General features: G+C 41.2%; 1 pseudogene; it reads right to left on the bottom strand.

The window, feature by feature from the left end:
• Positions 1 to 1,888: 1,888 nt before the first annotated feature.
• LOC116886665 lies at positions 1,889 to 2,491 on the bottom strand (annotated as a pseudogene).
• Positions 2,492 to 13,848: the final 11,357 nt, after the last annotated feature.

Raw genomic sequence — 13,848 nt, 5'->3', positions numbered from 1 at the left:
TGGGGTATTCAGGCACCAAGCTTGTCTGGGTCTTGGGTTTGCAGAAATTTGCTGGCCTTGAGCGAAGGGTATTGGAGATGTCTCGACCTCAATCTGGTTTCAGACCCATTCCTGTGGTAGCCTGGCTCACTTGCCCCACACCAACTCTCTAATGAACCCCTATCCTATGCCTCAAACAGAGTCAGGTTAGAAACATTTAAAATTAGTTCAAAGGTGCAGCCGATGTCTTGACATCACAATGTATCCTGATAAGGGCAGTAAAGACTAACTACTGTTCCTAGAGAAGGAATGGCAACAAGTGTCCATAAGGAACAGAACCTGAGATTAGTTCTGTTGTCTTGAATCATCCTGTAGGTCAGCAGAGGCTGGCATCAGGGATAAAATAGATTTTTCAATAAAAAAGAAAGAAAGAAAACTCAAGTATTATTGTGGGCTCATAATGTCTTGAACCAGGCTCCCACTTGCTAACATGAAAGGAAATAAGACTGGATTTGATGACAACTGATAAATACATGATCCATTTCTGCCACTTCATGATTGTGTAGCTTTGAACAAATCAAATTGTCTCTCAGTCTTTGAGTATTCTGGCTGCAAATTCTAACCAACTAATATCTGGCCTGGCAGATCCTCAGTTAGGATAATATAGGCCAAAAAAAAAAAAAAACCAACAATAACCAAAAACAAAAACAAACTAACAACAACGAAACAGTAAGACACAGGACACCACCCAGTGCAATGTAAACCATTCTGTGTCTGTCATTGCTACATGAATTAGTGTAGAGAATCTGCCCTAAGGACACAGTGGACTGGTATTGAGTGTAGTGTAAAGGTGGGTGTCTTAGCAGATATCTGGTGTTGGTCAGATAGCTTTTCAAAGCCGTCTGTATTTCCATGCCAGGATTTGTTTGTTTTACTTCAAACATCTGATTAGCAGTCCCCGGATAAGATATTAGGAGATCTGAACTGCTGGAGTTTACTAGCCTTAGAGTGGGATAAGGGTTGTCTAAGAGGTATATCCATTGACACCGGACTCAAGGACTCTGCATTCTGATTAGTTGTGGTTCTCTCCAGCGGTCTTCATCTGTTGCAGACTAGTTTCTCTGAGTAAAGACGGGACATAAGGACAAATACTCAGAATGCAGCTAGGGACTGTGCTTACTAACTGAAGCTGTGGTTGTCGGTTGTCCTTTAAGATCCATGCCCATACCAGCTCTGCATATTTGGCTAGGTTGCCACTGCCCTGCTTGATATTCCTCCTGTTGAGGAAATCTTAAGCAGCCTCAAACCTATACAGAGAACTGCAGGAAACCAAGGATAGAATAGAAGAATAGAAGAAATAGTCTTTCTTAGGAAAGAGCACACCAATTGCTATAAAATACACTTGATTATCCAATACCAAATGGTCAGCTTGGGAAAATATACAAACAGGTCACATAATACAGACTGAGCAGGTTGTTCCTGTCTGTAACTCCAGGTACATTGGCTCTGATGGCCTCTTCTGGCCGCTGTGTGCACCTGCATCACTTACACACACACACACACACACACACACACACACACACACACACACACACACACACACACACACACATTTAATAAAAATAAAATTTAAAAAAATGTTGATTTCTAGTTTTTCTAAAAGCTAGCTTAAGCCTTACGTGATATTTACTACAACAGACAGCCAGGCATTTTAAAAAGGGATATCTTGTTTTGGTTTTTTGTTTGTTTGTTTGTTTTTTTAAATAGAGACGTCACTTTTTTATTAAAAGTAGAGATGTTGAGGATATAAGAGTGTAGGTGACGGCAAAACCTTATAGACATCTGGCTCGTGCGCAAGGGTGGTTCTCTAGGACTCCTCAGTCTTCTGGAAAAGAGGCACCTCTAGCATTTATAGTGTCTGCTCTCTCCTATATTGCTCTCGTCTTACCTTAAACCAATTCTCAACTCTAGCTTCACTCACATCCGTCTTTCTAGGTGTTTTCTTTCTTTTGCACTGATGAAGTGATTCTGCTGGAAAGTTCGTTCCATCTCCTGCAGCTGCCACCGCGTGAACTTTTAGTGGAAGCTATGCTGGTGTACCAGCAGGGACACAAGCTACCCGCCAGATATGCGCGCTAGAACAGGCTGTATACCAGATATCAGCACCGGAAAAGGCTTGCATATTCTCAATGACCTCCATGTCCTTGGAGACTGGCTTCTCTGGCTGCTTCTCATTGTCCTGGCCACTGTCACTGGTGACATGGTCCTCTTGGTTCCTGATATCCATGATGAGGCCTGCAGAACCAGCAGCGGTCCCACCTTCTCCACTTAATTCTTCTGCTCCTTCCTGGTCTGCAGCTGCTGCTCCAGACCCAGGCTGGCCCTGTCCACTCTCTCCCTCATTTTTAGCCTCTCCATCTGATAAAACCTTCTGTGACTTTGCACCATTCATTTTTTCCTTATCCTGGTCAAGTCCCTCATGAAGTACGAAGTTCATGCTTTGATGCTCCATGTCCTGAATGCAGCCTGCCCCAGCAGATACTGAGTCGGAACTCCTGAGGTTATGAAAGCCGAAAGCTGAAGGCCGAAAGCCGAGCTTCTCAACCAGAAAGAGATTCTCTTGTAGCCCTCGGGGTAGTAGTGCAGGTTAACAATTATCCAATCATGAGTGCGCTATCCTGATTTCCATTTGATCTCCTGCAGCTATGGGTTGAGCCTGAGGTGCAAACCAGACCAGGTTGGTGCTGCAATGAGCAGGATATATTTTCAGGGACCACGTGGTACTTAGGAGTGTACGGATGCACACGTGGCTATCCAAATTGCAGTTGGATAAATGACCTTCTAGGATCAACGGTGCCAAACCACTTGCATTGAAGAAGAAAAGCTCTAGAGACCTTGGCGAGGTGCTCTTAGAATACCTCTTGTTTAGTTGGGGGTGCTTTTTTATGACTTTTATCCCAGCATTCGGGGGAAAGAAGAAAGTGAATTTCTGAGTTCCAGGCCAGTCTGGTTTACATAGTGATTTCCAGGACAGCCAGAACCACAGTGAGACTATGTCCTCTGAAAACAAAGGGTGACTTTGGTCTAGGCCTAGTAGTTTATACTAGGCGCCTGTTACTTGACAAAAGAACAGAAATTAAACTGAAAAGATTATCCATGAGGTCTCTTCCTTCCAGTGTTCCATGTTGTGCCTACAGGAGCTTGGGTGCGGGTTGGGCAGATTGATTAGAACTGTTAAGTATTGTTAGAGCTGTGAGAATTGCCGCAGCTGTGCTAAGATTCCCTGCGTTTCTCTTGAATGGGCCCTCTAATGTTTTCTCTGAATAATAAAAGGGTCAAGAGCAGGAGCCATTCGCCTTCCAGACACTCAGTTAAGCGGCCCCTCTGCTGGCATGTGGTCAAACTGGTCTTTAGGGAGCACATGTTTTCTAACACGTTCTGGCCACTCTGAAACTAGAAACAGCCCCTAGGAGCGAGGCTATCTTCAGGCAGTTCCGTTTCTAGGGTGGGAATATTCTGGGGTCCTGGTGCCAGAAGAGGGGTTCCTCTCCCTCCAAAAGACATACCTCAAAATTTTGGACATATCTCTTTTATTTTTCTTTCACTCTTTTAAAATATATTTTTATTGGATATTTTTTATTTTCATTTCAAATGTTATCCCCTTTCCTGGTTTCCCATCCATAAACGCCCTATCCCCTCCCACTCCCCTTCTTCTATAAAGGTGTTCCCTCACCTAACCACCCACCCCTTCCCCCTGCCCCCAATATTCCCCTACACTGCAGGGGGGTGTCCAGCCTTGGCAGAACCAAGGGCCTCTCCTCCCACTGGTGCCCAACAAGGCCATCCTCTGCTACATATGCAGTTCGAGTCATGGGTCTGTCCATGTGTACTCTTTGGATGGTGGTTTAGTCCCTGGGAGCTCTGGTTGGTTGATATTGTTGTTCTTATGGGGTTGCAAACCCCTACAGATCCTTCAATCCTTTCTCTAACTCCTCCAATGGGGACCCCATTCTCAGTTCAAAAAAGCGATATCTTAAAGTGCAAAAAAAAAAAAAAGACATTATTTGAAGATAGTACAAAAGTGAAATTGTGTATGCACGATGGGTGTAATTTATACCACGACAGTTACATTTTTAAAGTATAAATTTTTATATAACATACATAACATATAATATTGATTTCTATTTCTTTATATAATCTTGGAAAGTAAGTATTTTCACCCTCAGTTAAAGGTTACTAATATCTGAGCAACAAAACAACATGTAGAAATACACAGAATGAGTGAATGATCTAGTTCAGCCTATGTCCAATGCACTCCAAATTGCACGCTCAGTATACAGTGCTACATTCTCCTACATGGAGCACAGGAGTCATTAAAGAACAAAGAAAGGACAACAGCCCTCCAGGGACTTCATTCATTATCAGGTGAAAGAAGATTTCCATTTAAGCTCTATCAGATTGAATGATGCGACCTTATCAGCTTTATATTTATTTTACTTAAGAATAAATGTGTGTAAGACGTCCTACTTTCTCTTCAGACTTAGTGAAAGTAAATCTTTCTACTTTGCTTCATTTGTATTCCATAGCTGGAATCCTGACACACTGTTACGGGTGTTTATGATATGAAATTTTAAAATGTTGCTCGCAGCTTAGTAAAATGAAAGAACTGGGGTCTGATTGGCATCTTTAGCGCGTATCAAAATATCATCAGCTACCTGTCCCAGCTCTGACGCCTATTAAGTAGGTGATCTCCTGTATTGAACTTTATGAGCCTGAGATTTCACTGTGGGTAAAGTAAGGATGGAACATTTCAGATAATGAGAATAAATATGTCCCTTTTTATATAAAATCTACATTGCACTTAACTATTCATTTGTCTGTGCATACTGGGCTTGCGTTTATGGCTTATTGTGACCACTGGAGTTGGTTATGTAAATACTGAGACTCTGTTTCCATTTCTTCAATCCTCCATGAAAGTTTAATTTCTATCTCATGTGCTAACTTTTAAAATAATACTGGGACATTTCTACACTGTTCTCCATAACAGCCACACTACTTTGCATTGTTAAATTTTAAAAGAGAACTTTTAAGTTGTGCTTTAACAAAGATGGACCTGGGGCAGCATTGGCAAATTTGGGAAGGCTTTTCTATTGGGTTCTATTATCTACCAACCTTCCAGCCCTTATTCCACCTCAAACCTTTCCAACCCCTAACACTGGGTAGAGAGGAAGAAGGCTAGAGGGAAAAGGGGACATAATCCTCTTCGGATTATTTCCCGCTGAATAGGGGCGTCAGGTTCCTTGGAGCAAGTCCAATCTCTGTCATCAGGATGTCTCTGATTAGGAATCCAGCAAAATACCAATAGAGCAACAGCAAATGCAACAGCAGGGCCATCATCTCGGGGAGCAGCAGCTGCCACAGGCCATCTCGGGGCTCTCAAATGAGTACCCTCTCAAGAGTCCCCAGAATTCCAAATATAAACTATCTGCAGCTGCAAAAACCGTGCCCCCTCCTAGAGCGCAAGATCCTCATCGTTAGTAGCTGGAGACAGTCTGAAGCAGCCCACATCCCACACCTGGGATTAAAACAAAAGCAAAACATAACTGGGTATTTAAAGAAACCAAAGTTCTCACTCTATTTTCCACTTTTAGTTCAAAGAACGTTTTTCCCTAACAACAAAAACCACATATAATAACAGTTATGAGAGCTATAAGGTACATATTACACTCACAATGGCCAGTCAACATTTATTTATTTAGCAATTTTGGAGTAAGTACTCCACATCTATCCTGCCTTGGTGAATCAACAGTACTATGCCTACATCACTTTCTTATCATAACTTACATTTATCAACCCAAAAAGTATCATTTTAGATACTAAAATATTTTCTTAGTTCCTAAACAATTGAACTTTTATATCTTTACAAACTTACGTGTCATATGTGAATTTTCTTTTTGTATCTGATAACAGGGATATCTGATAACAGTATAACTAGGTAGTCTTCAACCCCATCAGAGACTCAAGAAAAGTAAATATCACTTGAATAAACAGGAAACACAAAGAAAACAACTCCCAAAACTGTAGCAATGTCAGAGACTGCTGGTCTCCCTCACCCAAGATTCCTATGTATCAGTGTGGCATACACTCTTTGACCACCAGTCCCATGAATATCTGTCAAACTTTTCAGTGACACACGAATATTGAAGGACTGCCTTAACTTAACTATGCAAAGCTAATCAATTGACTTTCTAGTGGCCAGATTTTGGACAGCATAGTGCCAACAGTCCAGGTAAAAACAGCAATTTTTTATCCCATGGTTAGATTTGCCACACTTGAAGCAAGCTCTATGTGGAGGATCTTTGGTGCCCATCATTTTCTTTGAAGTAGATTCAGGTGCTGCCAGGAGCTGCTGTGTCTCTCTTCCAGAAAAGGAATTTATTATTAAAACATTTTAAATGCCATATTCTGCAGATCTCTGAAGTATTTGAGGACCATGTGTCTATATCAGGATTTCTAAATGGAAAAAGGTTTGTGTTTTAAGCTTTGAAATTTCTGCTCAATTTTGAAAACATAGATGGGAACCTAAATAAAGCTGAATTCTGTAATTAACTAAATAAGAACACAGCAAAACTATAAGTAAGAAAATTTATAGGTGTCAAGTACTAACTCACATTTATTAATTATCTCAATCAATTTATATTATCACCTTTCAAGGACAAGATCTTTACAAAATATTTTTCTAAACATATACAGGAGGCTATATAAATCTTATTTCTGTAATTAAATAAACTAGTACCTCACATGACTACAAGTATGTATATTTTAGGTGATTAACTATTAACTTGCATTTCTAATTATACAAAGTTTACACTTGTAGCCTTTAAGGACTAGAATTTTATATAAAAATTTTAAATGAGTTGCATATATAATTTTAAACAGACCTGAAACATATATATCTTATGTTGTAACAAAATAACCTTAAATTTCTCTCAATATACAATATTCCGTACCAATGTGAAATATTTGAGACCTGCTGATGCTTTATTTATTTAAAAGAAGATACAATAAGCCATCCTGTTTTCTTTCTCAAGCAGATAGAATAACTTACCCCTTTTTGTCCTTTCATCCCTATATGGCTATGCAGAAACATTATTGATGGGCCAAACACTTTGGAATCAGTAGGATTTTTGTTGTTGCTGTTATTTTGGTTTTGGTTTGTTTGTTTGGTTGTTATTTGTCTTTTGTCTTTTGTTTTTGTGTTTAGGAGCCTGGTAACTCTCAGATGTTCTTGTTGGAAATGGGTCTTACATTTTGCTGCAGAGGTAGGGCCCCAGAGACATGCCCTGATGGCAAGAGATTACCTTGTATATCCCTCTCAACCTGCATGCATTAATTCAATGACATCCCTTACCACAGTGCCTGCAAAACATGGGGCGCCTAGGCATTCCTTCAAAGAACCCATTGCTGCCAGAAACTTCTTGATTGCATCTACAGCAGAAAGTACTGTATTCCTTAGAGTTAATGAATGCACTGGCCATTTTGAGATCTGACTCAGAAAGTACCATGTTTTTCAGTTACTTCATCAGAGATCTGCAACTCTGAAGATGTCAGCCTCACAATTTCTTTGCAAATTACCAAATTCCCCATAATGAAAGCACCAGGTATTTTGATATCTGACAACTCTGGCTGTAGCATGTTCTAATACATTGGCATAATGCTTCTGAGAGACAATATATCAGTTTTTCCATTACCTACAGTTATCCATTAGTGCTACCTACACCTTTAAGAGTCTAGTAACTCTTAAATTCAGTATTCAAATTCTCACATGCCAAGATCTTTGTTAACACCTGTGTGGCATCATGATCTGATACGGCTTTGTTCATAGCTGAAACAAATCTGGGAAAACTCCTCCAGAGCCTTGTGTTATTATAATGATGTGGACCTTTTACAGGGCTCCTCAGCCTTGCCCCAAGTTCTTGAAGTCACCAAGCAACACTGTTCTATAATTACATCATTAGATCAAATTTGTTCTTATGTAAGAACACCTCCCTTCAGAAGCCCTTGGTCCTGCCAAGGTTGGACTCCCAGTACAGGGGAATGTGGAGGGGGCAGTTAGGGGGATGAATGGGGGGGGAACACCAGTATGGAGGAGGGGGAGGGAATAGGGGCTTATAGAAAAAAATAAAAAATAATAAAAAATAAAGACAATGAATGAATAAATAAATAAAACAGAACACTTCCCTTCATCAAGCAATAAATCTTCAACAAAAGTTATTTCCCTTGTTCAGAATTCAAAATTCCTCCCTTGAACACATAAAACTTTGCAACTGCTAACTGTCCTTTAATGTAGCTATTACCAAACTTTTCCAGTTTTGGGGGGGGACTCTATTTTGAATAGCTCAGTTGCCTAATATTTAATATTTGTTTAACATAAAGAGAATGCATTCTGTAGGAAATAATAGCCTCTTTAAAACACCTCTGATCTGGTTTCCACATACACTAAGAGCTGAACTGGTCCAACAGCTCTCTCTGCCCAAATCTTGTGGAAGATAGAGCTGGACTATCAGAATTTTGGGCAATTCTGAGAGCTCAGGAGAGACCACCACTTCTGCTCACATTCCTAGCCCAAGAGGAACATGCCTGGAACCTTCTGGACACAGAAACCGAGAAGCAGTCTGGGAAAAGATCCTTCTAGTTTTTACCTGCACCTGGAGCTGACCCTGTGACACAGCTGTCTGTACACATATCCCTCTGAAAGAGAGCCAGTCTCCAGGACTGCTGACACACAGGCTTACAGGAGGGTCAAGCCATTGTCAGAGACAGCAAGACAAGCTAACAGCAGAGACAGCTAGATGGCAAGAGGCAAGCACAGGAACCTAAGCAACAAAAATGAAGACTACTCATCACCAGAGCCTAGTTCTCCCACCGAAGCAAATACTGGATATCCCAACACACTGGAAAAGCTAGATTTGGATTTAAAAATCATATCTCATGGTGATGATAGAGGACTTTAAGAAAGACATAAATAACTCCCTTAAAGAAATAGAGGACAATACAGGTAAATAAGTAGAAGCCTTTAAAGAGGAAAAACACCCGTGACCTACCATTTTTATTCTAAGCTTATTTGTTTTTATTTATTTATTTATTTATTTATTTATTTTATTATTTATTTTTTACCCTCCAGAATTTATTCCCCTCCCAGTCTACCCTCCAACTGTTCCAAATCCCATACTTCCTCCCCTGATTCCCTGTACCCATGAGGATGTCCCCACCCCACCAACTCCACCAGACCTGTAAAACTTCTTGGGGCCTCCAGTTTCTTGAGGTTTAGATGCATCTTCTCTGACTGAACACAGAGCTGGGAGTCCTCTGCTGTATATGTGTTGGGGGCTTCATCTGAGCTGGTATATGCTTCTTGATTGGTGATCCAGCATTTGAGAGATCTCAGGTGTCCAGGTTAATCGAGACTGCTGGTCCTCCTACAGAATTGCCCTGAGGAGGAAAAGCTCCTCCTCAGCTCCCTCTAGCTTTTCCTTAATTCAACCATAGGGTCAGCAGCTTCTGTTCATTGTTTGGGTGCTCATATCTGCATCTGACTCTTTCAGCTGCTTGTTGGGTCTTTTGGAGGACAGTCATGATAGGTCCCTTTTTGTGAGCACTCCATAGCCTCAGTAATGGTGTCAGGTCTTGGGGCCTCCCCTTGAGCTGGATCCAACTTTGGGCATGGATTTTCTTTTCCTCAGGGTCTTCTCCATTTCCATTCCTGCAGTTCTTTCAGACAGGAAGAATTATGAGTAAGAATTTTGACTGTGGGATAGCAACCCCATGCCTCACTTGATGCCCTGTCTTTCTACTGAAGGTGGGCTCAATAAGTTCCCTCTCCCCACTGTAGGAGATTTCATCTAGGGTCCCCTCCCTTTGACTCTAGAGAGTATCTCACTTCCCAGGTATATTCTGGAGGACCCTCCCAAACTCCTTCCTTCTGAGGTCATTTGTTTCCATTCCATTCTTCCCAGGTCTCTGGTATATTCTGGAGGGTCCTCTCAACCTCCTTTTTTCTGAGGTCATTTGTTTCAATTCATTCTGCTGACCCTCAGGGCTTCTGTCCTTTCCTCCATGCCACATACCAGATCATGTTCCCCTCTTTCCCCACCCCATCTCCTTTCCCTCCCCTATCTCTCCTTCCCTTTCCCCTTGTGGTTACTTTCTTCTTCTTCCCAGGTGGGACTGAGGCATCCTCACTTGGGCCCTTCAGCTTGTTGAGCTTGTTGAGTTCTGTGGACTGTATCTTGGGTATTCTGTACATTTTTTGCTAATATCCATTTATTAGTGAGAACATACTGTGCTTGTCCTTTGGAGTCTGACTATCTCACTCTTTTCTAGTTCCAACCATTTGCCTACAAAGCTTGTTCTTAATAGCTGAGTAATATTCCATTCTGTAGGTAAGTCACATTTTCTGTATCCATTCTTCTGCCATGGGACATCTGGGCTATTTACAGCTTCTGGCTATCACAAATGAGGCCGCTATGGACATCGTGGAACATGTGCCGTTGTGGCATGGTGGGCATCTTTTGGCTATATTCCTGAGTGGTATTGCTGGCTCTTTAGGTAGGTTTATTTACAAGTTTCTGAGGAACCTCCAAATTGATTTCCAGAGTAGTTGTATCAGTTTGAAATCCCAGCAGCAATGGAGGAGTGTTCCACTTTCTCCACTGTCAACGAGGGTACAGAGGGTACCTGGAAGAGAATGGGGAACAAGAGACATGAAGAAGGATGCCAAGACAAGCGTCTGATCAAGGCGAAAATTATTTTTTTCCCAAGGCTGAATTTATACCTTAACAGGGGTAACAGAGGGAGGGGGAAGTGTGAAACATTTACACAGGCCAAGGACACAGTATTCATGTGATCAGGTGATGTCAAGGGGATGTTGGTTTTTCAGAAAAGTTACAGGTCATCACATTGGGTATCTTGATGTCAGATGTATTTCTCAGCAAGGTCAGAACTTTATCATATCATCATTCATCCTGACCACCAGGTTTGTATTAGTGTTCTGCAGCTGGCTGGGGATTTTCCATGAACCCAATCATACTTAACTCTAACCATAATAATAACATCAATAATGGAGGGTTTCAAGGGCATCGCTCCCATCACTCCACATCCTTGCCAACATGTGTTGTCACCTGAGGTTTTGATCTTAGCCATTCTGACTAGTGTGAGGTAGAATCTCAGGGTTGTTTGGATTTGCATTTCTCTGATCACTAAAAACTTTGAATGAACATTTCTTTAGATACTTCACAGCCATTTGAGATTCCTTTGTTCTGAATTCTCACTTTAGTTCTATACCCCATTTGTTGATTAGATTGTTTGATTTTTTTTTTTGTAGTTAGCTACTTGAGTTCTTTATATATTTTGGATATTAGCCCTCTATCAGATGTGGGGTGGGTTAAGATTGTTTTCCCAATGTGTAGGTTGCTGATTTGCATAATTGATTATGTCCTTTGCCTTACCGAAGCTTTCCAGTTTCATGAGGGCCCATTTATCAATTCTTGATCTTAGAGCATGAGCCATTGAAGTCCTGTTTAGGAAATTTCCCCCTGTGCCAATGAGTTCAAGGCTCTTTCCCACTTCCTCTTCTATTAGAATCAGTACCAAAAGTTCCACCAGAACTACTACTAAAGCTGATAAACAACTTCAGCAAAGTGGCTGGGTATAAAATTAACTCAAATAAATCAGTAGCCTTCCTCTACACAAAAGAGAAACAAGCCGAGAAAGAAATTAGGGAAACGACACCCTTCATAATAGACCCAAATAATATAAAGTACCTCGGTGTGACGTTAACCAAGCAAGTAAAAGATCTGTACAATAAGAACTTCAAGACTCTGAAGAAAGAAATTGAAGAAGTCCTCAGAAGATGGAAAAATCTCCCACGCTCATGGATTGGCAGGATTAATATAGTAAAAATGGCCATTTTACCAAAAGCGATCTATAGATTCAATGCAATCCCCATCAAAATACCAATCCAATTCTTCAAAGAGTTAGACAGAACAATTTGCAAATTCATCTGGAATAACAAAAAACCCAGGATAGCTAAAACTATCCTGAACAATAAAAGGACTTCAGGGGAATCACTATCCCTGAACTCAAACAGTATTACAGAGCAATAGTGATAAAAACTGCATGGTATTGGTACAGAGACAGACAGATAGACCAATGGAACAGAATTGAAGACCCAGAAATGAACCCACACACCTATGGTCACTTGATTTTTGACAAAGGAGCCAAAACCATCCAATGGAAAAAAGATAGCATTTTCAGCAAATGGTGCTGGTTCAACTGGAGGTCAACATGTAGAAGAATGCAGATCGATCCATGCTTATCACCCTGTACAAGGCTTAAGTCCAAGTGGATCAAGGACCTCCACATCAACCCAGATACACTCAAACTAATAGAAGAAAAACTAGGGAAGCATCTGGAACACATGGGCACTGGAAAAAATTTCCTGAACAAAACACCAATGGCTTATGCTCTAAGATCAAGAATCGACAAATGGGATCTCATAAAACTGCAAAGCTTCTGTAAGGCAAAGGACACTGAGGTTAGGACAAAACGGCAACCAACAGATTGGGAAAAGATCTTTACCAATCCTACAACAGATAGAGGCCTTATATCCAAAATATACAAAGAACTCAAAAAGTTAGACCGCAGGGAGACAAATAACCCTATTAAAAAATGGGGTTCAGAGCTAAACAAAGAATTCACAGCTGAGGAATGCCGAATGGCTGAGAAACACCTAAAGAAATGTTCAACATCTTTAGTCATCAGGGAAATGCAAATCAAAACAACCCTGAGATTTCACCTCACACCAGTCAGAATGGCTAAGATCAAAAACTCAGGTGACAGCAGATGCTGGCGAGGATGCGGAGAAAGAGGAACACTCCTCCATTGTTGGTGGGATTGCAGACTGGTACAACAATTCTGGAAATCAGTCTGGAGGTTCCTCAGAAAATTGGAATTTGAACTGCCTGAGGATCCAGCTATAACTCTCTTGAGCATATACCCAAAAGATGCCCCAACATATAAAAAAAGACACGTGCTCCACTATGTTCATCGCAGCCTTATTTATAATATCCAGAAGCTGGAAAGAACCCAGATGCCCTTCAACAGAGGAATGGATACAGAAAATGGGGTACATCTACACAATGGAATATTACTCAGCTATCAAAAACAATGCCTTTATGAAATTCGTAGGCAAATGGTCGGAACTGGAAAATATCATCCTGAGTGAGCTAACCCAATCACAGAAAAACACACATGGTATGCACTCATTGATAAGTGGCTATTAGCCCAAATGCTTGAATTACCCTAGATGCCTAGAACAAATGAAACTCAAGACGGATGATCAAAATGTGAAAGCTTCACTCCTTCTTTAAAAGTGGAACAAGAATACCCTTGGCAGGGAATAGAGAGGCAAAGATTAAAACAGACACAGAAGGAACACCCATTCAGAGCCTGCCCCACATGTGGCCCATGCATATACAGCCATCCAATTAGACCAGATGGATGAAGCAAAGAAGTGCAGGCCTACAGGAGCCGGATGTAGATCTCTCCAGAGAGACACAGCCAGAATACAGCAAACAGAGAGGCGTATGCCAGCAGCAAACCACTGAATTGAGAATAGGACCCCCGTTGAAGGAATCAGAGAAAGAACTGGAAGAACTTGAAGGGCCTCGAGACCCCATATGTACAACAATGCCAAGCAACCAGAGCTTCCAGGGACTAAGCCACTACCTAAAGACTATACATGGACTGACCCTGGACTCTGACCTCATAGGTAGCAATGAATATCCTAGTAAGATCACCAGTGGAAGG

Source organism: Rattus rattus, chromosome 17 (assembly GCF_011064425.1).
Source record: "Rattus rattus isolate New Zealand chromosome 17, Rrattus_CSIRO_v1, whole genome shotgun sequence".
Taxonomy (NCBI): Eukaryota; Metazoa; Chordata; class Mammalia; order Rodentia; family Muridae; genus Rattus; species Rattus rattus.
This window is presented reverse-complemented; position numbering and strand designations above follow the sequence as displayed.